At 44.1% G+C, this 27,930-nt stretch overlaps 1 protein-coding gene across 3 annotated transcripts in view; it reads left to right on the top strand.

Moving 5' to 3' along the window:
• LOC126565385 (dual specificity protein phosphatase 3) overlaps positions 1-27,930 on the top strand; it is a 471,876-nt gene that overhangs the window by 346,459 nt on the left and 97,487 nt on the right. Inside the window, exon 1 of one of the 3 annotated variants that reach the window (XM_050222558.1) lies at positions 19,425-19,434. The exons of the other annotated variants lie outside the window; for them this stretch is intronic. The gene's annotated coding sequence lies outside the window, so the exon portion shown is untranslated. Of the gene's footprint in view, positions 1-19,424; positions 19,435-27,930 lie in introns of those variants that run through there. 3 annotated transcript variants of the gene reach the window in all.

Here is a 27,930-nt window from a genome sequence, read left to right as displayed (position 1 = left end):
GATCCAACATCAAGATCATGGCAGACGACTGCTACGATCACCGGTAGCCACCGGACATCCCCAGACCACCACACAGACCAGAAACAAAAACGTGTCTCTCTTTCGCACTCTGCGTCTCGTCCGATGCTAATAATCACTAATTTTTTCACTTTACATCTTCCGTGCCGTGTCCGGTGTGTATCTGTGCCATTTTCTAGCTGTTTTGTAGGGATGATCATCCATTGCCTCCTACTGGTGCGAGCCGCTTATCTCGTTCGGTGGTTCGCTTCTGTTCGGTTAGGCTCTCTCGGTAACATATGGATTCCGACTCACCATTTCCGTCCTGTAAGCCAGAAGCCGGAGCTACGAGCAGAAGAAGGGTGCTCGAAGCACCCAGGGACAACGTGTGACAGCAGTGATGCTTGGGCAGAGATAAGACGCCACATACAAACGACACACGACAGCGACGACGAGCGCGCCGTGACGCGACACGAGCGTGTGGGCTTCTGTCTGGTGGTGGCTTGGTTGAATCTTAACCAAAGCTCCGTATCATTTGGAGAGATTTTATTTGTAGCGCTACTGCTCCGTTCTTCCTTTGCTGCGCAAGCTTACTTATGCTTCCTCCCGATTTTGTTCCCGTGCATACAAACGCACGCACGCGGTGCTTCCGGGGCTTTTCGGACTCGATTTCATTCATGGGAAGCAATCCTTCCGCCTGTGCGAGATCACGTTCTACCGATTGTGCCCGTCAAGCCAGGCGAAGGTTTTTGCTGTTGTGAAAACAGGAAACGTACTGTCACTCGCATCGAAACACCGGAACTCGGCTGTCAAAGCTTGCGGATTTACACACACACAAACACACAGAGCGGGAGAGAGGGACACGCAGATTGAGCTTGCCTGATAGTGGTCTTACATATATCGATCGATCAATCGCACTCGGTTTCGAGCCTCACGTTCCGATCGTTTGTGAGTGAATTTCGCGAACAAAAAAACTGTTTCACTCTCGGCCAAGCTCTGTCTAGCACAGGAGCTGGTTGGAGTTATGTTCTTATGTTCGCGCGCCTTGCAGAGCAACACCAGTGCTTGACATTCCGAGAGCCACGCCGAGAGCCCGGAGTGTTCTGTTTTGTCGGCGATTTTTATTCAATTAAGACATATCATGGATTTAATTGATCGACAGACGGTTGATTGATAGGGAGGACGGCAACAGTTGACAGGAAATGGGATAGAGTTGTGTGTGCGTGCGTATGTGTGAATGTCTTTTGCTGCATTCATTGCGAAAACTGTCCAGTTATGGAATTGAGAAGCTATGATGTTTGCTGTTGGCATTTATGATTAACGTGGTAAATTACATTCACATGGATAAAGGGAAAAAGGTTAACAAAAAATGCACGAAGGTGTCAAAAATAAGCAAAATAATGATTAAAAACTTTATTTAAAATTTATTTTTTAATTTTTATATCCCCAATTAAGTTGTCACTAAAGCTAGAAATGTCTCACAATCTCCTTAAAACACAATCTCCTTGAATGTATGCTACAGTTAACCATTTTTCTACCTTGGTAGGAACTTTCATAAAAAAAAATAAAAACTCCTCTCGAATTACAGAGACATAAGCGCGACACTTAATTACGCACCAAGTAAAAAGCACGCGAAAGCTTCACACATCTCCCTCGTCTTTTGCGGCCATAAGTTTCAATTAAGTCGAAGCACCCGCTACAGTTGAAATGATTTTTCGCCGTTTATGGCATTCTTTCGTCGATTCTAGGTGTTGGCCCCCGGGTCGACCCACACGCGGGGGAAAAAAGATTACTTTGAATCGCAAATTTACGTAACGATGTTTTTGTTTTTGCCGGTAAATAAAAACAAACGAGAGCAAGGGACAATTTTTTCAATTTTTATTTTATTTCTGTGTTCTCACTTCTTGAGTGAAGCTAATCGACCCTCACGGTGGACCGCGTTGAAGCAAAAAGTAAAGAGCAACAAGGAAACGGACACACGATAGCAGACCGAAAAAAAGAAGAACTTGGCACCCAGGAGCAAGGTGTTCGTTGACCCAAACTGGCGGAACCTTTCACTTTTTGACCCACAAATCGTACGGCTGTTGAGAAGCAAAAAAAAAAAAAAAAAGCCACACATGATCACATTGTACGGGACAAAATGGGATTCCCGAAACATTCGCCCCAAACCACAACAAGAGTTGACGGAAGTGCTACACATCGAAAATCGAAGCGGTCATCGTGCTTCCGCTTCGAATGAATCTTCCAATTCCGTGATTCCGTGGTTCCGTCGTTTGTGTCGTGTCGCGCGGTTGGTTTATTGAATTCCCCTTTTCTGCCGATACCTGCTTCACCCCCAGGTTAGTTTGCCTGATTTGAAAGTGATCATCTTCTATGTTTACGATCTCGTTCGATCCGGCTCCTCGCATCGTTCCCCACCTCATCCCCGGGCTCGTCAACATCAGCTCATCAAACCTCCGGCGACAAGGGAACGATTATTAGCCCCGTAAATTAACATCATTAGGCCGGATTCTCACATTTCCGTACGCTTATTCTGTGTCCCGCTCCGAGCGAATCTTCTCGTACCGCCGCCCGTACGCTACGGGTTGGATCGATCGATTTTCGCTCTAATATTTATGAACGGTAATGGCTGCTAAATAGTGACGATAAATTATACCACCGAATCGGACACATTTCCAAAACGGGCCTCTCCGAGGAAATGTTTTCTTTGCAGTTTTTCTTTTATTGTTTTCTTTAGAGCGAAAAAAAAACCGCTTCAGGCCAACTGGCACTGAGGTTAGGAAATTTTTCCTCTAAACGAAAAATTTCCCTTTCAACCGCCAAGTGGCCAACGCAGCCAAAAGGAAGCGTCACCCGGCCCGTTTTGTTTTCGGATGAATGAATCTTGCATTTTCGATTTCTTCACGCGCGGCAGGTTTCACTTTTTGTTTTCTTCCACCGCCGCCTTCATTGGTTTCGGTTTGATTTTGTTTTTACGAGCGTGATCGCGTTTCGCGCTGATCGATCACTCGAAGGAAGTTAAGACGCACGGCAAGCAAAACTCGCTTAGGCGGGCGTTGAAGTCTTTCCCCTCCTCCCTACGGGTTTGAGGCACGTGAATGAATGAGCCACCTCGATTTGATTACCGATTTCGTCAGTATTAGAGGGTGATTGTTTCTTCGGGATGTTAATGATGATGATGATGATCCCCGAGTGGAGTTTTGGTGACAAACTGCTTCATAGTGTGCAATGGAACCACGTGATTCCCCACCCTGTGCATGGAAGCGCGTTTCGCTTTTGCTTTCGCTCGGATCGATTTGTTTCGGAATGAGCGGTCTTCTCGGTTTTTCTTTTTTTTTTTTTCGAATTCCCCAATACTTACCGAAACCAATGCCAATGGGGTTTGATGTCATTCGTTACGTTTATTTCGTATGTTTTCTCGATTTTTTTTATTGATCTTTTTAAACCTCCGAATTAGAAGATGTCAATGTGACGCTGCACACCGTGAAATTGATGATGGGTGTATAATGACGTCGTGGGTTGGCTTGATCGAGTCGGCGATGATACATTAGGATGCAGGGCGTTTATTGGCTCACGGTCGCGAATGTACTATTGTATCGAACAACAATGCAATGGTAACGATTCATTGATCGCGCTTCATGGAAGGTCTTGGCAAAAAAGGAGATATTGCTTTTATGTCGGTTGAAGATTCAAACATTCATTACTCACTCAAGAACAGTACACATTAAATTTCCTCAAGAAAGTGCTATGTATCCGCAAGTGGCGAGAGAGTAAAATAAATAGCAACGAAAAAAGAATAAGCAACTATTAAAACTCTCCCGCTTCTACTCGCTTCATAAATTTATGAAGTAAAATTTCGCCAAAACCTACGACAATAAAGCATTCTACAAAAATATTGTCACCCAGCTTCTAATTGCCGTGCAGAAAATACATCACACTTTTGACGGTGGATATCTTACAAAGATGATTGCAGTTTTTAAGTTTACTCTGGGCTTTAAGGCAGATGGTAATCGGTTTTTACATTCCCAGAGATATTTGATCCGCTTGGCTGAACTCCAACCCGAAGTGATGTCCTTTTTTAATCTTTTTGTGCCATAGAAGAGCCTCAATTCAATGATTTTTGTGTCATAATCGTATGCCAGGATCTAGATTAACTTATACAAGCTCTCACCGTCCGCATCAAGGAAGACTCTAGAGCCAGATTGAAGAAAAGGTATTGTTAAGTATGATTAGATAAAGCTCTACGACTTCCAAAGCAGTCCTATTGGCATCCACGGAGTTTAGTAAGCCAAATCGATAGACGAAAAGTTCACTAATGCAACCAAGGCGCCCCCTTACCTTGTCGATATTTATTTATTTATTGTTAACTACGACGGCATAATGCAGTGTAAGTAACCTAGTCTATATAATGTTAAATAAAAACGTAAGGCATAGGTTAATAATGTCTTTCTTATCATGAATAAATAACACCATTCAGACAGATGTTCCTCAAATGTGTTGCGGTATCAAAAATGTGCGATAGAATCCAGTACTTCCTATAAATTTTCTACTTCATCTTGAGGAGAATTCAGGTTTGTCTAATTCATCACTAGTTTGATTCGTGAAACGTTGTAATGGCTTTTTTAAATATATTTCCAACGCAATACATACCTTTGACACTAAGTGCCATTCATTCTCTCCATAAAATTTCACACTCCAGCTGTCACTCCATCGAGAATTCAAACAACCCCCACCGGGAAAATTTCCTCTTGCTTCGTCAAATTGCACCCAACTTATGTCATCAGCGTTGAATATCAAATTACGCCGACTGTCTTACCAAACGATGGTCCTTCTTTTTCTGCTTCAACATTCGCAGCTTATCGGCGAATGAAAGAAAGCTCTCACACATGAACTACAGGACCATCGATTGCGATTAAATTATGCATCAGATAGTGTTTGAGCGAGCGGGCAATGCAAGTACCGAGTATGGACATCATGTCTGGCTGCTTGGAGCCTTTCAAGCTGAAGAACGGATTCGCTTTTCTAACTGGCCATCGGTACCGCCGTACAGAACACGACGGATCGTCACAGAAGACAGAGAGAGAGAGAGAGAGAGGGGTTAACCAGTTTTTATCGGTGGCGATTCACCGGTTACCTAGTAGAAACCTTTATCAAATTACTCCAGTTTTCACTTTTGCGCCTAGCCTGGTCTGCTGTAGCGATGCTCTTTCTCGCAATAGACAGCCCCATAGGGCATTTGGGATTTTATCTATGTTTTAATAAATAAATCGTTTTCCTCCTTTCGTTCGTTCGATCGCGCTTCGCTCGTATAATCATGCACGCTAACGGTTTGAAAGGGACTTTTGCCATCCGGTCGGTATGTACTTTCGGTCAACCCTCTACACACACTCTAGATCGATTGGAGGAGATTTGCTATCCAGTGCTTAAAATTATTTCACCTTTTCATGCAGTTGCTTATCTTGCTGCTCACTCGCAAGCAACCACATGGCTAGCATTTTCTGCTGGATAAAGCGAGTGTGTGCTGTACGCTTAATCTTTCGTTCAAGATAAAAACGACGAACCTATAGCGTTCCTCGACATTATTAATATTAATGATGAGTCCTGATACATTCAGAAGGTGATACATTTTTTAAATCATTTTTTTCTTTCGCTTCAATCATCTTGCCGAAGCTTAAAAAAGGTATGCGAGATCCCTTTGCTCCATAGCTCCTAAACGGGATAATAATAAGCTAGCGTCAGCACTATCATCAGGTCGTAACAACGAAACACAAAAAATAAAGCGAAACCACACGAAAAAACAAGAATCAATCCCGCAACTTGAAATTATAGCAAACCGCGTGTGGAGGGAAAAGTGTCTCGTGCTCTAGCGGGACTCTTGCGTGTGCCGCGCACACGAAAGAGAAATTGATTTCACTGGCACTGGCCGTCCATAAATCATAACGCGCCTACCAGAAACGGATGGACACACAACGATGCCGGGCCAGTGCCGTCATCACCCGTCATCGATGGTAAAATAGACAAGTCGAACCGAACCGAAGGAAGGGTTGCTGGGTTGATTGAAAAGCAAAACGAACAGCAACAACAACAACAAAAAACACCCATCGATGGAAAGCCTCACCAGACGGTACCGGATGATTTTGCGCGCTAGCGGAACTCATAAAAAATGATGGCTTTCCTCGTAGAAAATCCGAGGATCCATGGCGGATGACAACAATTTTGCCTCGTTTTTGAAGGGGTAGCACTGGATGATAGAGTGACACACAGTTGGGGTCCGTGTAGCGGAGTTTAATAATAGCTTATCAGCGCGGTTGCGCGGTGACCGATCGCCGATATCTCGAAGCCTTCGGAAACAAGCTGCTAATTGACATCTTATTCAATTTCAGCCAACCGTAATAGGGTGAGAGAACTAAGGAATAGAAAAAAAAGAAGCGAGACTGCGCTGGTGAGGGTTGGAAAATCTGAAAAATTAATACTAAAAGAAACAACGAACGATTCTTAGTATGATTGAGATGACAATAGATGGAGTCGCCTCATGTACAGCGAAGAAGGTGACAAAACCAGTCACCAGTAACGGAACAATTATTGATGTACGATAAGATAAAGGTTATAAAACAAACACACACACAGGACGCAGCCAACGTTCATTCTTCAATCGTAAAACGGGTTCCTCTTAACGGGTACGTTTTATCGCTTATTTACCTTACCTTTCGATTGCTCGCCACACTATTGATCGCGTATCGGTTGTGTCGGCGGCTACTACACAGAAAAGGCACCACAAAACAGCGATCATCACCATCATTGATATCCTTTTGCGAGTGAGATTTTTCACAAATGACAAGCTCCAAATTTGACAATTTTTAACACACGACTTGTACGTCGCAGCAAGCGACGAACCGTTTTGCAATTCCTGGTCGATATCTACCAGCGTTATGAAGCGATGCGAGCGAAGAAAGATAATCGAATGTATCGACAACAGAAGTTTTGCGATAAAAATGTGCTGATAAACTTATCATTTTCTGGTATCGTTCCGTTCGGGAACGGCTTCGTTCATTGGAGGGCTTCCTTCATGGGTCAGCGTTGAAGTTGAGGTAGTTTTTATTGATTTCTTTGCCTGGTCGTTTATGAATTGGTGTTCTTCTTACTCTCTTCCAACAATGTCAATATTCGAAACGAAGCATATTAAATAGTAATATCAAGAGAGACGCGTATATATATGGTAGATGGTGCATGTAAGGGATAATTTTTTAATTAGGTACCGTACCTTGCCACCTCGGCTCCGGCTTATCAGCACGTTGCAATCATTCTCCCCCCAAAACGGAGTTCGAAAACAATTTTTTAAACAAGAAATAAAAAATCATCTGCGATACACATCGGTTGAGTGGAACGTGAGAAAATGTATCGTACACACTCGCAATGTCGACCTCAACACTGAAGCAATAAAAAGGGAAAATAAAGAGTATTCTACCACTTCGCTACTTCTCCCAGTGACCTGTTTCAATTGACCGGTAGTAAAAATTGACTCGATAAAGGATTAATTTTTAAACATTCGACGATTTGGTTGATTCGGAATACCCGCAGTGGTTTTCTAAATGATTCAACTTCATCAAAACGGTTCAATTATACGGTTGCCCGATATGCCAATTGCAATTTTTATGGACATTTTTGTAACGGTTTCGGTTCAAATTGTTTCGGGAAACCTTTTGCAGAAATGAAAAACAAGACCCCCAACTCAAGAGCTATTAATAATTGATAAACCGAACAGAACGGTACTGTGGAAATATATTTTAATATCAATGTTGCTTTTCTCTGCTTTGTTGTCGTAATTTTTGTGGCACGCTCAACCGCCCCAAACCTTGAGCTTAATCCTGCGTTTATGGGTCTATTGAAGTGCTGATCGCGGTTCAGTTAAATTCTCTCCCGCAATATCTACGAGGGAAGGTTTTCTCTCGCCAGGAAAGTAAACAATATTTAAACCAACATTAGTGCCGCTCATTCACACAGAAGCATATTGCATGATCGTGCTAATTAGTGTGCACAAAAAAAAGACTACCGTGTTTTGTTCGTCTCGTTCAATCGTTCATTTGAGATATCCCAAATAAAGCAAAACAACCCCGAGGTTCACCGAAGAGGTTAATGGGAATGTCGAGAGTGAAATGTGATAACAAAAGTGCTCCAAACACACTCACGATGATCACCATTATGTAGTCGATCGAGCTACAGCATTAAAAAGGTTTCTTAGCCTTGCGCTTGTGCTGTTGTTTCGTTTCTTTTGCTTTATCATTTATGCACTTGTCGTCGGACAAAGCACAAACATTCCTTCGATGCTTCGATGAAGCATTTAATCCACCTACCGAAAGCTTGTTATTTGTGCGTTATTACTCACTGAACTTTCAATTACGATAAGACCGCGTCCACTAATTGAAGATCGGTGAAGCCGAAGGTGGTCATATCATGCATTAGCGAACGAATTAACTGTATGCTTACTCTCCCGAATTACTGCTCACCGCACAGGAATACATCAAGCGCCCGTTAAACCCTCAATTTTATCTCAAAACAAACGACACTGCAAAGCCTGTCGTACGTGGAAAAAAGGTGAAATTTATTAGCTTTATCAACACACCGCTATCATCGTGGCGGCGCGTCGCTGCGGGCCGCTAAATCCTGCTCGACTCCCGAAGCGTCGAATAATCATAGATTGAACTGCGATTTTCTTCAGTAGTGAAGAAAGAAAGAGAAAGAAACTGGCAGAATACTCACACTAAGCATCACAACATGGGACTCCTACAAACGCCACGCTCGCCGCGACAACGGGGTAAAAGGCTTGCGACAAAATGCGCATACCTGCATGCGCATCGCGATCGATCTGATCGGTCTCGCGGTGAAAATCGGATCGCAAAAAAAAAAAAAATGCAACTACCACAGTTTTCTCATTCAAATCGCCAACGACATCCTCCACACGCTGCTTCGGTTCGGTTCCCTATCGGTGGTTAGTTATTTATTGCTTGATTCTATCCGCAGTGAAATCCTCACACAATTGGAACTACCGGGCACGAGCGGGCACGTGGATGAGCTACACCACCCTCGCTACTTAACTGGAGCGCACAAATCAAATAGCTGGTTAAGACAGGGTAAGGCAGAAGATTGCTAGCAATGTTTGAATGCGCTCAATTTTAATTAGTGTTCAGGCGCTTTGCTGTCCTGCCGATGGTGGTCGATGTTTAAAGCCATTCGTTTTGGTCAGTGGTTGACAATCAAAAATAAGTTGTTTATATCTTTTTTAAACAGTAAGATGTTCTAATCGGAGGAGTAGGGCACATTCAGCAACGTTATTATAATCACAGAAAATAATATAAAATTACAAAAAATGAGTTATTAACCATAGTTGGAGAAGAACTTGTAAAATGCAATCAAAACCAGAGAAAGTTTAGTACAAAAAATAAATTTTGAAACATAAAAAATGATAAAAAAATTTGCACAAATGTTTATAATGAACTAGCAAAAAGCATTTTGACTGAATAAATAATTCATTAATAATTAATTTTATAAAATTTCGTAGGAAGACAGGTACTCCATTTGAAATCCATTCATACAAATTTTATTTTTTAAATTTTCTATTAAAATACATATTAAGTTAGAATCACCCAAACACTGGATGGATGTTACTCTTTTTATCGCTCACTAAAATCATCCCCAAGAGCATACACTGGCGCAGGCACACACATTTACAAACACTCTGCAATTTTAATCGTCTCATTTCACATCCGAACCAGAAAAGCAAACAAAATAGCAAATGAACAAGCAGGCAAGAAAGAAAGCAAAACATAAAATGGATCCTGTACTTAGCTATTCGGCGGGTCGAAACATGCAAAACAAGTACGGTTTATTTAACTGATGAAACTGCTTCAAACTCCATCTAAGCCTCTTGTGGAATGTATGTCCATTTCCTTCCTTTTTTAATGCATTTCTAATTTAATTACAATTATAAATCGAAACATCTCACATGATCGTGTCGTGGTGAACCCGGAGGATGATCAGATTTCGCGAAGATCGTCCATGCGCTAGCGACGGTTCGGTACCCGCACGAGAACCGTAGTGTTGAGCGAGCGGGAGGTGAATATTTATTAATTTCGATTTTGTAAAATATTTCGTAATTCATCGTGTCGCATCATCCGGTCCTGCGCCAATTTCTCACTCCTTGTCTCGCTTTCTTCCATAGGCACGCTAGACGAGATGCGATCGCGCGATGCTTTTGCAGCATCGTCTTTAAGGCAAGGAATTAAATTACAGATAAATGAACCACTTTCACGGGCCGTGTCGTGCGTTCGGGTACTACTACTACCATTCCTTCCTGCCTTTTGTGCCTGTTTTTGCGGTTCCCTTCTAAGGTGGCCTTCTAAGAAATGTTTTGCTTCACTTCCTCCTTACTGCGCCATGCAAAAAGCGACGATGGACCTGAATCGATCCGGATACTCCTTCCAAGCGAATCTTTTTTTCCCTCCGAACCGATGTAAAATGATCTGCTTCAAATCGACCAGACAACGTTTTACACCAAACAACGACGACGACGACGACGAGCCCAGCCATCACATCGACGATGTCGCCTACGAAGGGAAAATAGATTTTTGATGTTATTGGAGAGCGATTAAACGTACGGCTAAACACGGTCCGTTTTGAATACCGTGGAGGTCCGGGTGCCCGCGTGTATATGTGCGTCGCTCATGGGTGGGATGTTTGCGTTTGATTTGCCACGATTTTTCTGATCCGGAACAAAAGCGGTACAGCGGTAATGTGAAGGGTGAAACAAAACGACCGAAAAGGGTGTTTCAATATTGATGATATGGCGCGAGGCGTAAAAATTTGTCCGAGGTGTTAAATCGTCTGATTGCGCGTGAATCCATGCGGTGTGCCATTATGGGAAACGATCAATTAGGATGGGTGGGTTTGGTGAGCTGCTCGAGCATCGAGATGGGAAATGGCAAGCTGTTTTATTACTTCCAGGCACGCGTAGAAAGAATGATCGGTTGTATTGTGATGCTAATGTGGCCACATTAAATGGTAAATATTGTTGGGCGTTTTGTGTGAATGTTTTAAATGTCAACTGCTTTAAGAAGATCACTGTGAGCGGAAGATCATCAGGGATTATTAATGTTTACATCAGAATATCGTACAACAGAATCTATGAAGAAAAACATCAGAAAAAATAAATAAAACAATAGAGAAACATCATCCATGAAACAAGATACAACAATCTATGCTCGAACGGTGCATCAAGTGCAAAATGGTGTTACCAATTGTTAGCAAGTGCTTTACGAGAACGAGAAGAATGCATTTCTCCCCCAACTCAATCGAGCGTTGTTCGTTCCATGTTTTCTATTTTTTGCCCTTTCTTAAGAAATGTTTTTTTCCTATGCACTTGAACATCACGTATGTCATCGCCATTACATGCTGCACCCTTACAGCCTGGAACCCTCTCCAAACCGGCTACAAAAGATCGATAGTAACAAAAGTAACATCAACGCAAAAAACTGCATGTTGCCGTACGACACTTGCTGTTCGAGCTCTCCTGTAATATGATTGTCCCCCCATCTGGTCTGATAGATTGCTGTGGAATGTTTCCCTTCCCAAGCAAGAGTGGAAACAGCGTTCATCGAAACCGAAAACCGAAGCGGTTCAAAACCAGAGCAAACGATGCCACTCTCAGCTTGCGATGAAAAACAGGAACTGCACCAGAGCTGTCAGGGCCATTTTCCTCTCACTAATAATTAGAGTCCGAAAGTGAGTCTGCTTTCCTGTGAACACCGACACACCGGTCATCGACGTATGTGGTTCCTTAGCCCTCCCCGTACTTTCCACGAAACATCTTACCAGATGCAACTACTGATCTAATTACTTCAACATACCACGAGCGGGACGCACACACACAGGTTTTCCATCCCACGGTTCCATCTTCGCCGGCAACAGGATGACGCCGCGGTACGAACAAAACGAACGCAAAAAAATGGATCACTTAGCCGATGGCCGTGCAAGTTGGGGTTTGTGGTGAGTGCTGTTGCAGATAATGGCTACCTACTACTAGTTGCGGCTGTTACGTGTAGTGGCTTTTTCGTCCTGCATGCATCACAACCCGTCCGCCCGTTCGCTGCCGAGCAGATAATGCAAGCGAGAAACCTACCAAGCTGTACAACAACCAAACTGCGATCGATATCTGTGATGCTTCCGATGGCTTTTGCGCGGCTAGGAGGATGCAATTGCAATTGCTTTTGCCTGCACGGTCGATCGTTGGCGGTCAAGCGATTGCAGCGATTTCATCCGGGGTAAGATGCAATCAGGCGCCGGGTTGGTGCAGGTACCAAGGAGGGTAGGGAAGTGATGGGAGGTCTGTTTTTGCTCCACTTTCCGGAAGCTTTTAAAAGACTTAGCGTTGATGGTTGTTACAAGCTGGACGCTACGAGCGAACGTGCATGTGAGCAACACCAAGCGGAGTTAGTTTGCTTGAAGTTTATTTACAGTTTACAGTTTAAAAATACTGTAACATTTTATTAACAGAGCTTATTGCTTTAACAATACATTCCAACCGTCAGACAGTCAAAGAAGTTAGTAAACTAATTAAGCATGAAGAAAAGTCAAAGAAATTTTGTATTCCAAAAAGTGAAGAAGAATATTTTTCCCACACCAACGTTCCCAGTATTACCAGGTCGTAATAATAGTAAAACTAAAAGGCATAAGCGACAGATAAGAACATATCAGAACAAATATTATTTAAAGATACATCCTTCAATACAACAACTTACAACATCCAAAAACCTTCAAACGAATAAGCGAAATATGAAAGAAATTATTCATCTTAAAATAATCAAACAAAAGAACAGGCAGGAAAAGAAATTATACATCTTTTAGAAAAAGAAAAGAGATTTTAAGGAATGCAAATTAAAACTTTATCAAAAATACATCAAATGGCCCATTATATCCTGAAAGAAATAGACCAGAATTACCATTTTTTTAATCAATTTCCCGAAATATTACGACGAAGCTGCCACTTGCTCACGCTCTTACCTTCGATTGACATCTTCCATCCGGTCGCGAAGATTTTCCACCAACTCCACAACAAAGTTAACGGCGGCGTTCAACTCTAATCCACAACAAACAATGCGCCAGACGATGGCCAAACCGGAAACCGGATTACCGCTGGCTAACGAACATACCGGAAAGAAAAATAATTTGTTTTGCGTAAAATAGTTTTGACAGCAGCAAAAGCGAAATGGATGCACAAATTGATGACAATCAAACGGCAGCTCAAGAAGGATTGCTGTCGGACGAAGCGAGCGACACACACACACGAGCGCGCGCGCGCGCACGTAGAAACCCTCCACTACTCAACTCGCCCGATGCGGATTGGAACTGTTTTGCTAACGAACTCTTCTCCACATCCGACAATCGACGATGCACTTCAACAGCATCGTCACACGAACGAGCATCTCAAAGTTGAATTAGAAATAATAATGACGACGCTGATGACGAGCATCGGGAGAGTGAGAGGTTCGCGTGCAGAAGGAAAATAAATAAACTAGTGCATCAGTGCCAAACAAGAGGGAAAACTCTTGGCGCGCACAAAAAGCGTATCACAATCAACGACACCTTATAAGGCCATCCGCGTTTTATCTTCACTCTGGTGGCGGCGCATCACCGCATCTGCACTGCATCGATGCATCGAATGAACCCAAGACTTTGCCTCACGGCTCCGGCCGTAAATGCATCGGTACACGGCAAGCACAGCCTGGGCGGATGTGTGGCTGTGATGTGTGTGCCCAGCGCAGTACAAGAAATTCAATCACGTACGTGGACGGCCGAACGAACAAACAGGCGATCGCGATCGGATCGCTCGTAAGATCCATTGCGGCACCAAATCGATCGCTTGAACATGCGCTGGAATTGCAAATCTGCAGCGTAAAGGTGATGGGAAAAATGTAAATATTATTGAACGCGCGTAAAGAAAAACGCTCGGCTTGGCCAGGGCTGATTGAAAAACTACATGAAAGCATCGGTGAGCATCTCCGGGAGCATTCCGGTGGGGTTGGCGAAGAAATGTGTGTGTGTGAAAAATGTTTACTTTTTTATCGGGAAATTCGCAACAAGTAACGCTGGTGATCGAGTGATGTACGATTGGGTGAATGTAATTGGAGCGTTGAATGACTAACACTGTTTGGAGAAGTATATTAGTAAAACTGCTCCAAATGTATAATTATTATTATTAAAATAATAATTATTATAAAAGAAAATCGTCTTTATTATTTCCCTCATTTAATGTTCGTAACATAAGCTTATTTATTTTTTATTGATTTTTTCAATATTGTTGTAGCGCAATTAAATTTTTAATTATTTCATGCATTTATTCATTCCTTGTTTTATTTATGTATTTTGTTCAATTATTGAACATCTTCCCAATTCCCTTTTTATACGCGAAATTTCCCTTCAGGTAAACTTGAATTTTCACCTTAAACCTTATAAGTCTTAGCCCTAACTGTACACTTCAAATGATGAAGTCGATCACGAAACACAGATCTCCTTCCACCGGAAAACATCAATGCAATCCTCCAAAAATAGAGCAAATCCGATTCCACACCATCACCATTTACCATCATCATCTCCAACCAATTTTGCCCAAGCGACAATCGTTTCACATTCGTTGACCATATAGATCATCTTCTGGTCAGGTTGAAATTAGAGCATTCATTCAGCCCCCAGTCAACTGCTACTACCACCACGCTAACTTCAATACAACCGAGTAACGCGGTGCCCGTACCGCCTGACATGACGTTTCTTCAATTTCACCGACCAAACGGCGGCCTCAAACGAATTTGTGGTTTCCAGACCTTAATTCGATTTAATCCGGTAGCAAACAGTTCCGGGAGGATGGAAAGACATCGCGCAGGAGGAACCGGAAGACAGAACGAGACGGAGAGCGAGGTTTGTTTCGTTGCGAGAAATGAAAAGCCCGCAAGCGATTAAGGGTAGCAGCAAATCTAATGCGATGAAGAATTTCACTTCTCAACGAATTGCTGAGGACATTGAAGCCAATGGCAGCAAAACTAGACCAGAAAAGACTCGCCACGAACGCGTCATGATTCGATTTGCTTGTGACAAATAAGGCTTGACTCGCCTCTGCTCGATTGCTCGGAGGTGCAGGGTCGCGGCAAAGAATGGTCCCGCAGGCTACACATCTTCACATGCGATCACTACATTCCGGGTATTGAAAGTGATCGTCATCGTCCGATCAAGTGATCTAGTGCACAAAACGTGTCGTAATAACGTCTGCTCGTGGTTTGCCGTAAAAACAAACGAGAGTTCGAAGTTAACGAACCTAAACGTTCGTTTCCGTGCACTCTTTCGGGGCTCGTCGCTTGGCTACAGAACCATCTTTCACCCGAAGTCACTCGTCAACCCAAGGATGCAAGGATGAAATGAGAGGGTGCGAATCGCCACCGTGTCCAACACTGTGTGACGATAATGGATTTAATGCACTTTCTTGAAGGCTAGCGGCCTCATCCATTGTGCATTTCGTGCTGCCACTGCTACCGGACTAAGTCCTTATGCACTCTTGCACCCCCAAAATTGCGTGTGCAGACGATGACGCAGCGAAGGGTGAGAGACCCCAGAGGTTCCCTGGAATGCGGTGAGAGCATATTCATGTTCAGCTCGGTGACATTCCACTAGTGCACTGTGAAGTGAGGAAGAAAAATGTAGCACGACTTTTGGCTGGAAGAGCGCGCTCGCGCGCCCGAGGTTGTGAAGTCGCGCGCTCCATTTCGGGATCATGTCGACAGTTGCGCACATGGGGTAGTGAAAAATGTGCGATGATTTTGTGCACGAAATGAGATGACAACGAAATGGTCCGTTCCTTTCCCTTTATGGGTGAAGGAAAGTCGAGCATCACAAGATGCATCCAGCAGTTCAGAAGCGTCTGAAGGGAGCGAAGGGAATTTTTAAATTTTCTACTCAATTTGGAAAGATGCTGCTATTGCCGTGGGTACAGGCAAATAAAGCGTTCTGTTCCAAAAAAAAATTACACAACCACACATTTCGGCAAAACGCATACCAACAGAAATGCTTTAGTCCATAATTGCTAATGTGGCGTGTTATCATGAATAATTTATGATTATTCAATTGCCATGTACTGGAAGAGTTTGAGGTTGAAAAAGGAGTTATGAAGAAGTTAAAAAGGTCTGCAAATAAGGCACGCTTTATGGCGCTAATGTACAAGTTTTTGTTTATATAATTTGGTGCTAAATTGACCATGATTTACATAAAAGCAAATAAATAGATCGAGGCACTATAAATAAAATGAAAATTATTAAATTCTGAGACCTCACAGTTTAATGATAAATTAAAATAACGATTCGAGAAAATGCATCAAACCCTTGTTTACAAACACTCTTCTCAAGCAGTTCAGCTTGTTTGCAAAACAGATACAGACAAATCACAAGCCCAGCCCAGCCTACCAAATGATGTTGTTTGATGATAATTACACATTGCAACAAACCCAACCCCTCGAATCGGTGTACTCTCACACATCATCAAGAAAGCTAGAAACGTTTTACACATTTGTCGCCGATGATTATCACCTACCTTAGCTTTTCATCCTCGATTCCGAAACTCACGTGATGGAATTTTCACTCTCGGCCTAACTGCTCGTCTAGCGCTCCCAGGGCTCGTCTTATCAACTGCCTCATATCGAAGGGGCTTTGCGAGCAGCAGCAGCAGCAGCGAAAAACGAAAGCAAAAACAAAATCGCAAACAACTTCACCCAACCCCGTTCGGATGGATGGGAGCCCTGAGTGGCAGGCGAAAGGGTAAAAGGCATTTTAATTGTCTTCCAATTGCGAAGGATGCTTTGCTTACCGGGAGGAATAGAGGTTAGGATTTGGAGCCTTGCGAGACCGGCACTGCCAGCTCGCAACAGGGGGAAAATGTGTGGTAATCGTCTTCGTCTTCGGCTGTCACCGCGATGAAGCGCTAATAATTAGAAGTGAAGTTAGTCGGTTTCGGTTCGCAGTCTCTGTCGCTGATTTGACGATATTGCTAGTGGCGACCTGGCGTAGTCATTGGAGTGATCGGTTGGGAAAAAGCTGCAAACAGGGATGACAGTTTGCTTCACCACGATGTGGTAGGAGTACGATGAGAAGATAAGGGGTACGGTTTCTCACACGTATCAGAACTCACACACAAGGCGTTTGTCGCCTTTCTTGGGTGCGGAATGAGAGAGCGCGAAACTTCCACAAACCGCGCCGGCAATCCTATCAATATCGCTCGATCGCTCGGCTGAAGTCTAGATCACCGGTACGTACGTCTCATTACCTTCGCCCAGTGATGGCGGCATCACATCATCAGCGTCAGCCACTGCTCGTACGTGACACTCACCTGGTGCCCGCTATATGGCGTCAGTAACGACGCTCTTCATGATTTATGAAATTGAAGCTCCCTTTTGGACTCCCCAGCACCAGACCTGCCAGCCTAGTCTAGCAGTTTCGTTGCTAACGAACCACATCACCATCCCTGATGGTGGCGGTAGAGATCCCTGACAACTCTCGAGGTGATGATGTACACCGTTTGGAATGTATTACCCTCCGCACCACCGGACCACAACTCAAACTTGGCTGACCAGCGAACCAGTTTCGTTCGACTAAACGGAGACTGCCGGGTGTTTGGAGGCGAAAAACCCCCTAATGTAGTGCGCTTCCTTCTGACATCGATCGCTACATAACTGGGTGCTAAATTGGAGACCTCGGACGATCGTTCCTATGAGAAGGAAAACCCATTACTTCCACCTAACCGCCACCAGTGGACATTAGACATCCGAGCGATATACAACCCAGGGAAGGAAAATGGCCGAGATGAGAGCAAACTGGTGCAACATTGGATAGTGGACTGGTAATAATTGCAAAGCGGCTGCGTTTGCCTCATCAGGAAGTGGAGACTGGTAGGCAGAGAAGAAAAGAAAGCCCTTGTAATGTTCCTTGCTGTGCAGAGTGGTTCCATATCATGAAGGTATCCGGAGCAAGCTTCACACAGATAATTACAATGCTGCTCGAGCTGCTATCTACAGCGACATCTTTGCGAAACTGCGTCTTACATGATAACTTACGCAATCGCGGTGTGAGCGCAACGAGAGCGTCACAAGCTGTAGATAACCATCGATTAGAGCCACCAACCGGAAGGACCTAAGCAGATATTGCCGATAGCTCATCTTGCCGGGGCAAGCGATTTGCAAGAACTTTTCTAAATGAGGTCAACTACTACTGCTATTACTACTGGCAGGTTGCAAGTTGGCGTAAGAATTACGGCAGATTGTCCGTGAAGTTCGTGTCCACAAGGCTTGCTAGAGAGCTTCAGAGCCTCAAGAGTGGAAAGTGATGAAACATCACCCGCCCGCCCGATGATGATGATGATGACGGAGGTAATGAGAGAGTCCACTAGTGCTCTAGTTTAGTAAGGTCCGAGCCTTCCCCGCCCTCGAGGTAATAATGGTGTATCCCTCCATGGTCATCATCATCACCGGTTCGGTTTGTGTGTGCATGATCCGTGGCAGTATCGTTCAGCAACAAAACCGCGAACCCTGGAGTGCAGCTCGAGGTTGCACGGGAAGAAGCCGCTTCTCTATGTCTCTCTCTCTTTCTCTCTCTCTATCTCTCTCTCTCTCTCTCTCGGTCCAACAGAGAACAGTTCTTTTGCCTCGCCAATGTTGTGATTGCCACACCTGAAAAATGTGTTTTTGCTGCTTCTCGCCCATCGCTGCTACAACGTGCTAGAGAGTACAGCATTGAACACCGATGGTACATACCGATGGTCAGATTCAGCCGCGCGTGATCATGCAATGGTAGGGTGCGGTGATGCTTGGCCAGTCGATCTCACTTTCAATGTTGCTTCTGCTGTTCGCATGAATATCGTTTTTTTTTATTATTCTTGTTTCGCTGTACTCCGGCTCCGCATGATGCTAGAGTGTCTTCTCCCCCGTGTCCTCGCCACTGCTGGATGGACGACAGATGGAGACGAGATGCCCCGAGGGCACAGGCAACTGCTGTTCGACGCAATACGTTCGCGCAAAACTGAACTTGAAGCACTGTGGAAGGAGGTTACGCACGCGGACCGAGTGGCCGAAGGTGATAAAATAATAGCACAAACTGGAGCAACTATTTCGAAACGGCTTCAACAAACCGGCCTCCACGCGCGTATCTTCACTCGCGTTTCTCTCTCGCTCTCTTTCTCTCATCCCTGAGGTTACTGCATCTCCAAGAAAGAAAAAAAATCCACTCAGGTCGCGACTCTACTAAAAGAGCCGAACTTCAAGTTGTGCGAACCCAAAAACATGTCCACCAAAATCTCAAGAGCTCGGAAGCAGCAGGTCGCAAGGAAAAAAAAAACGAAAGAAATTTCAAACCCCGTCTGCAAGAAGTTTTACAATGCTGTGTATATTGCTTCCAATTGGCCACTCTTGGCGGTGACGAATTCATGCTCGATTGAAATAGCCCTATCGGCCAAATTGAGTGGATCCATCATATCTTGGCTGTCTGGGGTTGCATTGTTAGCAGCTTCTATGAAATGTTTGGGGCTTCGTGCCGGACCTTGAAAACCTTGCTATGAGCGTGCGTGTAAAAAGTGCCCGGGAGGTTCCACTTGTCATCCTGCTGACGAAGATGAAATGATCCACACACACACACACACACACACACACACACACACACACACACACACACACACACACACACACACACACACACACAGAGAGAAGAAAAAAGATCAAGACTTGTATCACTGGAAACGATACAGTTAAATCAGAAGCCTTTTCAGAAAGCCTCTGAAGTAGCGTGACAGGTATTTTGAGGCAAACGGCTGCAACCTGCACTATGACAGTACGAATGGAAATGGGGTTTTGATATTTGTGTTTGATTGATTTTTCCCATGTAGGATGCGACACCTTCAATACCAGCTGGTTGAACCCTCCCGCTCTCTATCCTCAAGCCTTCCCCAATATCCGATGATACTCAACTTTGAATTGAATGACGCTTCGTCACGGCAAACGATGATTACAGTGCTAGGTGATCCCTTCTATCGGTATTAGGGGCTTTTTTTCGGGGAAGTACATCTCCGTTTGGAGAATTGGAAAGGTGAATTGGTAAACAAATTGGAATTCGTAACGAGATTGAACCAGTTTGATAAGCCCACTGGAAGGGCTCAGCCGGACGCACTCCGCACTCATCCGATGGGACCGATTTTAGTTGTTACTCGTTGCTTTTCGCTTCGCCACACTGCTGATAGTGTACATCCAGCCCGAAGGGGAGGTTTTGTGGCCTCAGGTGAACAGACTGGGTCGCCTTTGCTTTCCTTTTCGCTTTATCTGTCCACACGGTTGTGTCGGCTTGTTGAAGGCCGTTGCATCATCAACGCCATTAGCCATCATCCACCCATGTCATGGATTCCTCCCGCCCCTCGCTTGCAACCTTTTACCCCGGTTGGTCGTCCAAACCGTGCGATGGTTAATGCTTGTCATAGCAACGAGCGAAAGATGCAAAGTAAGAGATCCAGTCAGATATCAGTCAGGCTGAGGTGATGTGGCTAATAAACTGGAGCACTTACAGGCCTACGTAAAAGGAGTCGGTTACGAGGGGCGAAAGAAGCATTTGGAAGATTGCTTCGAGAAGAAATGTATGTTTTTGGATCAGCAATCTCGCTGTTCTATTTTTATAGCGCTACTGGACAATACATAAGCCACGAGAAAACATCCTTGAGGCACAATTGACTTCGTTCCGTGCAAAAATAGACGGCTAGGACTCGAAGCTCCTAACACATTGTTGCCGATTTTTCAAAGTTGAATTCAAACAGTTTAACAGTTACTCGCAGATATTTTTGTACTAGCCTTTAAAGTGTTTTAATCTGATAGGGTAACTACTTCAATAAAGTAGAAATTAGTGAGAAAAATTTGTAAGGAAACAGGGAAAACATAGTTTGCCCTGTTTCACATAGTACTGAGCCCTTGGCCAATTTGTTGAAAAAAAATTATGTTAGAGCCACATAATTCCTGTGATATCCTTGAGAGTCTGTGATGTCCTCCGGTGAGAATATTTTTACGGCATGTAGCAATCAAACAGCTACGGTCAATTTTATATTTTGTTTTGGTTTGAATTCATTGCAAAGAGTTATTTGCAAAGTAAAATAGAGACATCATCATGACGCATTGCAATTTTCCATTGTTTCCTTTTCATAACATTTTACAGCAACAATATGTAATGCCCGGAATGGAACGGCTTTTTAAAATAAAAACCTTTTCCCATTTATTTTATTTATTTATTTATAATTAATTATGACGTTCCAGTGCCGTATTGTTAACCTTTTCCCATTTGTTGTTTCCTTTTTGAACGAAAACATGAATATTATTTCTTCCGCTCTATATTCATAGCAAACCATTTAACCACCTTGAAACGAAAGCAGCAACGCCCTGCAGGCGTACAAAATTTATCAAATCCAATAAACAAACCCGTCGACCGATACGGTTACCCTCCACAGTTACGCTTCCAATATGTTCATTCGTATAAATTTTGTTTCCTACCACTCATTAGTGTATTTATTTCAAATGATTAAACTTTCATCGCATCGACCGAAAATAGTGGTCCGCAAAACTGTCTGTGAAAGGAGAGTTCGTCCGTGGTGCAGAACGCTGTTACACACACTACTCGTTGGATTCCGTTCCGATTCTGCAATCCCATAAATCGAGCAGCCGAGCGCGATCGAAGGCGATCGTTTTGCTGGTCGAGACTACTACACAAACCAGCCAGCCAGGAGGCAAAGCGAAGCAATGAAAAAAAAGTAATGCCAAATGCAAGCAAAAGGGGCACCACAAGGGTATCAAATAGCAAAATAGTCTAAACAGAGCGAACACATGCACACAAACGTTGGTGGGTGAATTTCCCGTGTGCCACACCCACCCACTGTTTCCCTCTGGGGGCTACCACAGCTCGGTGACTGCAACTTGCAGCAACATTGCAGCGCTTCAGCAATCGAAACCGGAATTGCTGTGTCCTATGGCGAGCGACCAAACGCACACAGTTCACATATATCCCGGGGGTGGTTGGGAGCAAAAATAAACCTTCCCCGATAACAATATCAACATTCCCCTCTCGTGTTCGTGAACTCCGTCCAACCAGTCCACCGTTAGCTATGTTTGGTGTGCAGGACACAAGCTGGGCACTAGAAGTGCTGGACACACACAAGAAGAATCTCCATCTAGCCCGGGACAGCAAGTACGGTGAGAAGCGTGAACCCACGAGCGTGTTCATATATTTATGGAATAGATTAAAACTAGACCACTCTCGAAAAACGCTCGGCAGGGTGCCGCGTGTGACAGGGGGAGGGGGGGAAGGGGGGCGGACTCCCCCATTTCTTGCGGACCAGCGTGACCAGACCGCAGCGTGGCTCGTATCTCGTGGCTCGTGGCCATATCGTGTCCGACCGTCCGAGCCGGGGCAATATTTTCATTGCATCTCGTTGTCCGTTCCACATTTTCTGCTGCTCCCTTTTGGCAGCGAAACGATACGAAAAGCCCGGTTTTGTTTCCTTGGGTTGGAGCGAAGGTTTTTCCAAACTGCACCACCACATCGAGCTTGTGCTGTGATCGGGACACAGCCACCGGAATGCACATCCAAACACTCGGATAGCGTTCAACTGGTGCTCTGGAGGACGCACTAGCTTCGTTCGTTCGTTTCTGCAAGAAAAAAAAACATTTTACCGCTTGGGCGAATCGATTTTCACTTTCTATTTCATTGGTTAGAATCCCACCTCGAGCAGGGACTCGGCTGATTTATGCGCAAAAACTGAAGCACAAAAATACGAGAGCAAAACAGAAAGAGAGAGAGAGAGAGAGAGAGAGAGAGAGAGAGAGAGAGAGAGAGAGAGAGAGAGCCGGGGGGGTGGGGGGAGAAGGGAAGAAAAAAAGCGCTGACCACACGTGCGTGCGTTGAGGTCTAATTCAAAAGACGTGTGGCGCATAAAGCGACGAACCTCATTTTTTCCTTTTTTTTATTTTTAAGAGATCTTACTCAAGAGGATCCCTTTTCTGAAGCGTTCAATGCAAAATGCAAAGTCAATGCATTTAAAGTTTTCACAGTGGAAAGCTCCAATCCCCAGGTTAAACTTTCCCCTTCACTACTACCACACGACGTGACATGGAGTGACATACACACACACGAAGGCCACACAGGAGAAGCGAAGCGTTTAGTTCGGTGAGTTGATAAATGGAATTAATATGTTTAATTTAATGAAAAGAAAAGAAAAACGAATTGCTGGCAATGGCTCACAGGCCCACCCGGTGGTCAACCGAGGCTACTCCCGTCGACAAACCGCTTTTGAAGATCTAGATGTGCAGAAGGTAGTGAGACCCCGGGTTGGATTTTTGCAATGGGTCGGGTCACCCTTCTTTCGCCCTCACTTTCCACTACCACCTTCAGCTCACCACCCAAGGCTCACGCTGGATAGGTAATTATTTGACCATTAATAGACAAACTGACCGATTGTAGGCAAATTAATTATCCCAGTCTCCCAGACTCTCTGGTCTGAAAGGCTGCCCCGGCATCGGCCTGGCACCGCTAAAGACTCGTTAAGCTGGTGGGCAAGGGATTTATTGTTATCGTTCGCAAATAAGGGCCAACGTTTAATTTATGTCAGATGCTACGACCACAACAACAGGCAACCCTACAGTGCGATCCAATGCAGCAATGGCTTATCCGCAGCCACAGCACAAGCCGTGCAAACCTAGACAGGACGGTTTGATCATCCGTTTTGGGTTTGAAAAGGGCTTTTCCGCGTTAGCGCAACATGTGTGTGCAATCGTTTGCCGTGTCGTGGTGTCCAACCGCAGGGTGTGGCACTGGTGAAGATGAAAGCCTACCAGATGGAGGGGGTAGGAATCGCCGAGCAGGCCCGCGCAATGGGCGAGCGCTCGCGCTAGGTGATGCCTTTCTAATTGATAAATCGGTTGGTCTGCTGTGTCGTGTGCGGGTGCTCGCACGGTTGTGGTAGTATCCTTTGTGTGCCGTGGAATGTGGCTGATCGTAGTCGGGGACAGTATGCGATAGAAGCAAAAAAAGCCAAACGATTTTCCTATGCAAAATGAATACATGCATGTTTACAGCACTACTTCGAACAGTGAACAGGCATTTTTATTATTTTATATCCTTAATTAATGTATTCAAAATTGTTATGATTACTAGTTTTGAAGTACCTTAAAACAGTACCAAGCTTTAGACAGAAAGGTTCCTGAAAGTTGTGGAACTAGTAATACAAAATCCTTCACGTCATTAGAAATTAAAGATAGTGGCAAATATGAACTTGTAGACCAGTTCTGGATATGGGATGACTATGGCTATGATTCTAGGAACCTTCTGAGTGTCGTAAAATAGCAAGGACTATCTGTGCAGTCTCTAAATAGGCGACACGGCGCCTATTGGTTTCTTGAACGACAAATCCTCCTCGTCTACAAACTACCCCAAAACGTCGATGCTTCTTCGATCTCCAGATATGTTGCCTAATCTGGCTCAGGAACAACTACACTGCTGAAATTGATAGAACTTTAACTTGGCTTGAACCTTGAAAAATCTGGAGGAAGTCAATGCCTTGAAGAATAAAAAAATACCGTGAACAACGAAGGCTGTTTAACTACAATCAGTTCCATAATACAGGATGCAAGTTCATAGATAACAAGATTGAAAGAGATTTGGATAACTCTTGCTAATCTAGATCACTTTGAAAAGTTGGTCCTTCATTAGGTCTTTGAGCTCTGTTCTAAGACATTGAGCTAAGGATAAACAGAAGGATTTTTGATTTTAAAAACCTTTCACTAGACTATCAAACAGTAAGCTCAGATAAAAAAAATCCTCCCTCAGATGTAACACTCTTAATCCTGTTGTGACTTCAAAACCTAATTACACTACATAATACCATCAATCCAATCATTGCTCTTACCACTTGTTGCTTCATCATATGTCCATCAACACGAATTGATCCAGTCATTTTACGAATGCTCCAGAACAAAACGAACGAAATTATTTAGGAAACAGCTTCATCAAACCTGGGCATCAGGCAGCTCCCAAAGCTCCATTCAGTCAATTCACTACTCATTTACACAATTTACCACAAGCACAAAGCGTAAATAGAGCAATTCCCGATTAACACAGGCGACGAAGCTCTACGCTAGCCGTAAATTCGTCCCATACACGCGGCGTCGTGGTAAAATCATTAAAGCGGATAAAACAGTTAGCTTTTAAAACGACTCATCAAAGCCTCATCACTACGCGACTAGAGAGCAAACAGTAGACACACACTGAAAGTGTGAATGAATGGACGAGTGCTGACACATTCGGCGGGCCAAACACAAACCATCATCAAAAGCGATCCATTGCGAGAACGGAAGCAACATTGACATAAACTTCAAATCTGATGTCGATTAAACGTGCACAGTGCTGATGCTGTGGAGTAGCAGACGACCGGAAAGCGCACACGCACCGTACCTGCTGGACCGTCGTCGCTAAGTGTCATTTTTCTTCTGCTTCGTTCTGTTTTCCCTAATTTTCTCCCATTTGCTACCATTTGTTCAAATCTTCGCGAAACTACATCCACAACTACACATCGGTCTTTTTTTTTGCTGGAAATTAGGAGAGACATTTGTTTAGTTAATCATCACCACCATCGCCTACCCATCCACCTATCCCTCATCCGTCGGTATCTAAAAAACCGAATTCCCTCCTTTAAATGACATGTAACGGAAGTTGGAAATTGGTTTTTTGAAGCCGACTTTTTGCTTTGTTTCCTTAGGGCGTAAGGGTGTATGAGGCATGTACCTGTGCCTCTGCATGGACCAGCTGAATGCACGTCACATAGTTTCGTGCTCCAAATCATCAGCTAGAGTTTGGTGAACGCTTTTTCGGACAAGATACACTCCGGGACGATGATGAGGCGTTGAAGATCGTTATGATTGAAAAGGGGCCAACGATGCTAAGATACGGACGAGTCACAGCTCAAAGCATGCCTCATTTTTGAGGAAAGGAATACTTAACGACGTTTAACAGTTTTTTCGGTTTTTGTCTTTCGTAAACGACCACATCGTTGTTATGAGCGTTCGAGCAACAAAAAGTTCATTATTTGTGCATTGGAGGATCACTCGTTTTAAATCATGTGGAATAGGATGTGACATTTAGCTATGGTGTGTTGTTAACCAACAGGAAACTTTGATCATCATTTGTTTGTATTTCGTATGGTATTTTCCTGAGGGAGTACCCCGAACAAAAACAACTAAAACGTACCGAATCGATTGAAACTCCTTCACATTCTACCACAACATCAAACAAAAAACAGATTAGAACATTGAGACAGCAGAATATCGTCGACTCAATCTATCCTTCTTGCTGATTTAAAAAAGCTAAAGTTTCTTCTTAAAAATTCCATAAAAACCATGACATTTGACGAACGAATCCCAATAAAACTTCAAACTCTTCGCCCGCCGGCTATTCTATGATGCCTTTGCCGATTATCACTAAACACGGCATCAACAACACTAAGAAGGCGCCAAGCAAATCAAACCAGAGAGCCCCTTATCCTATGCTGCCTCGTCCAAAGCACGTAATATTTGCATTTTAATAGGCGCTCTAAACATGTGCTTTCAAGCTGGCCGAAAACGCCAAGCGAATGCAGCAGCACTTCCACACTCCTCAAAAGATTTAGACTTGCCGGCCTTGTCAGACCTTTCGGTGCGGTGCCATAAAAAAGGATAGTTAAGATAAATTAACGTCTTAATTCGAGGATATCAAAAAATAGCCTAGATTTTCAAACTATAACAATAACAAATGGCACAAAAAAAGAACGTCTCGTGAAACGAAGTCAAATTTATTATACCTTCTCAACGTTGAACGCACTGTTAGGGTGAACTCGGTCTGGCATTAGCCGTAATGAATGCATTTTGGGATAACAACAAATGATAAACTTTTGCCCAACTGGTTGCTGCAGAAGATAAGACTTGGTTGAAGACTTTTACGGATGTCCTGAGTAAAATAGATTAATATGAAATTAAAACGATTCTAATGACGTTAGTATCGAAAAGTGAATTCAATATCCCAACTTCCTGCAACGATTCCCCTTGCGAAATTGGGCCCAAGCGCACCGGGAATTGTTATCGACAACGACATTCATCTCGCCCTGTTGCGCTCTGGTGATGATGCTCTTGTGCACCGCACCGTAATGATGCGCGCGCTCCAAAGGCACCACTGCTGAAGCCACCACCGGCACGCGGAATTCTTCATTCGTTCGTGTTTTGTTTTGATACAACAACTCTACCAACTCCCACCAAGAAAACAGCAGCAAAAACCCTACGTACCGTGGCACAGGCCGTGCAGCCTGGGCTACGACTGCAAGCGAAAGACTCTAAGCGACGAACCCGCTCCGAACGTTTCGACCGGTAAACGACGAACCCCCCGCTAGTTTTTTTTCTTTTTTTCTTTTGCCTGTCGAGCTTTGCTCTCGTTCCGGGACAACGAATCGACGTGAGTGCCGTTCGAAAGCTCCGATTCGAGGTGAGTTACCTTCGCGTGTTCGGACCCCGTAAGCTTTAGCCCGTCAGCCGCGTGGTGATTCGCAGCAAGTGGGGGCGTACGCTGATGCGCTGATGGTTTGTTGCGCGAGTTTTTTGAGAGAGAGAGAATCATTGGGATGAATGAAGGAAGCTGCCCCTCCCTTCCGGTACAACCCTCGTCGAGTAATTCTTCCCATTTTTTCCATCACGATTTATATGCAGGAGTACCTTTTCTGGAGCGATTCATCTCTCGAGAGAGGCATTGAAAGAGTAGGAGAGCGGATCCGTTAATATGCCCTGCGCTGGAATCTGTATCACACCCTTTCCCT

This window comes from Anopheles maculipalpis, chromosome 3RL, assembly GCF_943734695.1.
Source record: "Anopheles maculipalpis chromosome 3RL, idAnoMacuDA_375_x, whole genome shotgun sequence".
Taxonomy (NCBI): Eukaryota; Metazoa; Arthropoda; class Insecta; order Diptera; family Culicidae; genus Anopheles; species Anopheles maculipalpis.
The sequence above is the reverse complement of the archived record's forward strand: the minus strand, read 5'-3'. Positions and strand labels throughout refer to the sequence as shown.